Here is a 4,789-nt window from a genome sequence, read left to right as displayed (position 1 = left end):
CCTTCCCCCCCCCCCAGGAAGCTCCAAGAACTGGAGCCAACCCATATCTATTTATCTGTTTACCTATCTAGTGATTTTTATTTTAACCCTAGCCTTCCTCCAAGGAGCTTGGCCATTCACTTCACTCTCAGTCTTCCTCTGCATCATCACAAGTCTGTGTCCCTCACCACTAAGCTACTGCCTTCGTACATTTTCTTCTCCCCAGAGATCTCTTTGCACACCCATCTCTCACTGTAGCCAGTTCACACATTACAAAGTCCCAATCATAGACATGTGGCCACCACAAGAAATTTGGATCAGATGTGGGCCTGGAGTTCTGTGCTGGGAACTAAATTCCCAGGCATGTGAGGGCTCCAGGAGTTGCTGTCTGCTTCACTGAGAAAACTTATGGGCAGCCGTCAGTACATGCTAGTGCCCTCAAGGGACAAATAACAGCCAGTTTGGTTTAGTGGTTCGGAGTGCAGGCTCTAGTCTGGAAAAATCGGGTTTGATTCCCCACTCCTTCTCATGCAGCTGCTGGTGTGACCTTGGGTCAGTCATAAGTTCTTTCAGAGCTGTTCACTCAAGGGCAGTTCTCAAGAGAGCTCTCTCAGCCCCACCTACCTCACAGGGTGTCTGTTGTGGGGAGAGGAAAGGAAAGGGATTGTAAGCTGCTTTGAGACTCCTTCGGGTAGAGAAGGGTTGGGGTATAAATCCAATCTCCTCTTCTTCTCGAGGCCATTTCAGGTTGGGTGAGTGGTGGTGGTGGGAGACATGCCTGCACTCGAGCTACCAGTCCCCTGATTGGGGCATGGGGTCCTGTGCCCCTCCTTTAACCCGTCCTTTAATTCCTCTTTGTCATCTGATGGCCCAACCACCTCCCTAATATATTTGCAGAAATGCCTATTGTTGGTCTAGATGTTTTTAGAAGTCCACTCATCAAATTATTTTTTTGTGGGCGCCTCACATTTGTTCTAGGAGCTGCGGTGGCTCAAGTGGTTAAGACGCTGAACTGCAGGCTGTGGAAGGTCGGTAGTTCAGCAGTTTGAGACCCGAGTGTGCCGCATGACGGAGTGAGCTCCCGTCTCTAGTTCCAGCTCCGGCCAACCTAGCAGTTCGAAAGCAAGAAATTGCAAGTAGATAAATAGGTACCACTTCGGTGGGAAGGGAACAGCGTCCCGTGCGCCTTGGTGTTTAGTCATGCCGGCCACATGACCACGGAAACGTCTTCGGACAGCGCTGGCTCTTTGGCTTTGAAGCGGAGATGAGCACCGCAACCCTAGAGTCGGACTCGACTGGCTTTCGAGCAAGGGAACCTTTACCTTTACCTTTTACACATTTGTTCTGCCCAATCTGTGCTTCTTCCTGTGCACCTCATTAGTGTGGCTTGTAATAGTTTCTAAAAACCCTGGAGAGATTGTACCCTCTCAGTTCTTCCTTTTAACTCCCTTCGGGGTAGTACTCTCCTTTTTGCAAATTGCCTTTCTTTTGAAGTCATCTGTGACAGTTTTAGACTTTGGGGGCACATTTCCAAAGTGTGATTTGTGGCCAGCTCTTAGGTCTTTCAGAGGCCCTTTGGACTGTGGGGGGCTGCTGGTAAAATCTGAACGCCCCGATCTGGGTGGCCCAGCCCAGCCCAGCCTAGCCTCATCAGCTCTCAGAAGCTGATCAGGGTCATCCCTGGTTAGTACTTGGATGAGAGACCACCAAGGAAGTCCAGGGTTGCTCTGCGGTTGCAGGTCATGGCAAACCACCTCTGTTCTTCTCTGGCCTTGAGAACCCTGCTGGGTTGCCGTAAGTCAGCGGCTACTTACTCGATGGCACTTTTCACCCAAGAGTTGGAAATGAGCCCCTGCATTGCAGCAGGAGGGATCAGTTGACCTTTTGGAATCTGCGGTTTTGCTCTTTTGCAACTAAAAAAAGGAAGAGACCTTTGACTTCTTGGTTGGACCGGACCCAAGATGCCCCAAGTGCATTGCACATGGTTGTATTATGGCCCTGGGCACCCATGCCCGGTGAAGAATCTGTCAGTGATTTAAGGCACACAAGTTTTACCTTCCACTCAAATATCCCATTTCACCAGCGGGGGGAAGGGGGGACACACACAGACATTTCTAGGTCAAAGTTGCTTAATTAGCAACCTCATGTTTAATATTAATCATTAACAAAGGAAAGGGCCGGGAGGCAGAGGGACCCTTAACCAACAAGAAGCTTAATATTAATCATTAACAAAGGAAAGGGCTGGGAGGCAGAGGGACAAGAAGTGCGTGCTTTCCACTCAGGTTCTTAAAAGAAGCTCCGTGCTTATGTGTAGCGTCCTTAGAGATGGCTTCTTCCTTTCCTCGCCTCAGTGCTTGTGCCGCCTGTTTCCTCTTCGTACTGGCAACCGTCTCCTTCGGAGAAGGCGGAAGACTGTTAGTGATCCCTCAAGACGGAAGCCACTGGCTCAGCATGCTCTCTGTAATAGAGAAGCTCAGTGAGAGGGGTCATGAAATAGTGGTGGTGGCCCCAGAAGTTAATTTGCTTTTTAAAGATTCCAAGCATTACACCAAGATCACACACCCAGTGCCGTACACGGCAGACGACCTCGCCCATCGGTTCCGCTTGTTTGGCAACCAGCCCTTTGCTGAACTACCTTTTCCGTCCATGGTTGTAGGAGCTTATAAGATCATGATGTTTCTTATGGATATGTTTTTCATGAACTGCGAGAGTCTCCTGAAGAACAGAGAAATCATGCAAGCCTTAGAAGAGAGTTCGTTTGATGCCCTGTTCACAGATCCGGCTTTGCCGTGCGGCGTGGTCCTTGCTGAGCATCTCTCCCTCCCTTCCGTGTACTTCTTCCGTGGATTCCCGTGCAACTTAGAGCATGCGATCACCAAGTGCCCGAACCCAGTCTCCTATGCCCCGAGATGCTATAGCAGCTTCACAGATCACATGACATTTACCCAGCGGTTGTTGAACCTGCTCATTAGCCTCTTAGAGACGCCGATTTTCAAGATTCTATACACGAGATACCAAGAGCTTGCTTCAGAGCTTCTCAGGAGAGATGTGCATTTACCAACCCTTTACAGAAATGGCTCCGTTTGGCTTTTACGATATGACTTTGTGTTTGAGTATCCTAAACCCATTATGCCCAACATGGTCTTCATCGGGGGGATAAATTGTGAAGAAGGAAAACTCCTGTCACAGGTAGGTGGAATGTATCAATGCTTTAATCTCAGCTTTTCAGTGACCATGTATGCCTTGCTACTAATGAAGTCACACCTGTGAGACCAGGGTTTTTCACAGTGGCTGCTCTTTTACGCTATCTCATTATTATCTCTCTCACTCTTCTCTATCATTTTCCTCCTTTGAGGAACTAATAGTGCTGTTTTGACTGTGAGGTAAGTGAGAGAGGTGCTCTGAGTTTTGAGTGTCTGGCGTACACCTGTTGAGCTTCTACATATATTTGTTAATTTGGGGGGGGTTGTTCATTTGTTTTTGGTGTTTTATATTCCATACAAGCTGTGTGCTCCATGCTTTTTGTTTTAAGTTTTGGAATTATGATTCATCTCTCACTCTCTCACACACCTTTATTGGCGTAAAAGAAATAAAACACAAGTAATTACATGCAGTTATCAATGCATATATATTATAAGTAAGAGCATAAAACGGAGAATTCTAAAATCATAATCAATAATAGTGTATCAAATATAAAATATTAAAGGACACAGGTTTCAATTTAATTTTGTAAATTTTCTGCTAAAAACTTTGCAACACATATAGTGGTTTTGGGATTTGCCTCTGCTAAAAGCTGACTTAGCATTTTCTCATCTGTAAGATTGTTATTTGGAAAATAGTTTATATTTATTTATTTATTGCTTCTATTTGTATCCCGCCTTGCCGGACACGCTGGCTCAAGGCGGCTAACAAAGTCAACATAACATAAACAATACAGAGTTAAAACAACTAATAAATACAATACCAAATTAAAACAGCAATAGTTTACAAATAAAACCGACACGTGATGGCGATAGTCTGAATCACATCCAATGATAGCGGTAGCATCCAGTGAGGTCTCAGGCCAGAAGATGGTCTAGATTTCAGGTCAGAAGATGTTCCAGGGCACATTCATCAGTGACAGCCCCTAATCGAAAGCCTCCATGTTCTGGCCCCTAATCGAAAGCCTCCATGTTCTCCGGGAGCTCATTCCACCAGTATGGGGCTGCCACTGAGAAAGCCCTGGTCCTGGTGATATTCAGCCTGGCTTCTTTCGGACCAGGGAGGGTCAAACGATGTTGCAACCCTGACCTCAGTGCTCTCTGGGGCACATATAGGGCTTTAAAGGTTAGAACCAGCACCTTGAACCGGATCCCTATGAGGAAAGGTTAAGGCGCTTAGGGCTCTTTAGCTTGGAGAAACGACGACTGAGGGGTGACATGATTGAGGTTTACAAAATTATGCATGGGATAGAGCAGGTAGAGAAAGAGGTACTTTTCTCCCTTTCTCACAATACAAGAACTCGTGGGCACTCCATGAAATTGCTGAGCGGTCGGGTTAGAACGGATAAAAGGAAGTACTTCTTCACCCAAAGAGTGATTAACACATGGAATTCACTGCCACAGGAAGTGGTGGCGGCTACAAGCATGGACGGCTTCAAAAGGGAATTAGATAAGCATATGGAGCAGAGGTCCATCAGTGGCTAGTAGCCACAAGGTATAGATAGGGGCTCTGGGGCAAGTGATGCTCTGTCATCTTGGTACTTGGGGGGGGGGTCAACAGTGGGAGGGCTTCTAATGTCCTGGCCCCACTGGTGGACCTCCTGATGGCA

At 47.0% G+C, this 4,789-nt stretch overlaps 1 pseudogene; it reads left to right on the top strand.

Annotated features, from left to right (window-relative positions):
• The first annotated feature begins 2,304 nt into the window (after positions 1-2,304).
• LOC107112752 lies at positions 2,305-3,249 on the top strand (annotated as a pseudogene).
• Positions 3,250-4,789: the final 1,540 nt, after the last annotated feature.

This window comes from Gekko japonicus, unplaced genomic scaffold, assembly GCF_001447785.1.
Source record: "Gekko japonicus isolate JY-2015 unplaced genomic scaffold, Gekko_japonicus_V1.1 scaffold1875, whole genome shotgun sequence".
Lineage (NCBI taxonomy): Eukaryota > Metazoa > Chordata > Lepidosauria > Squamata > Gekkonidae > Gekko > Gekko japonicus.
This window is presented reverse-complemented; position numbering and strand designations above follow the sequence as displayed.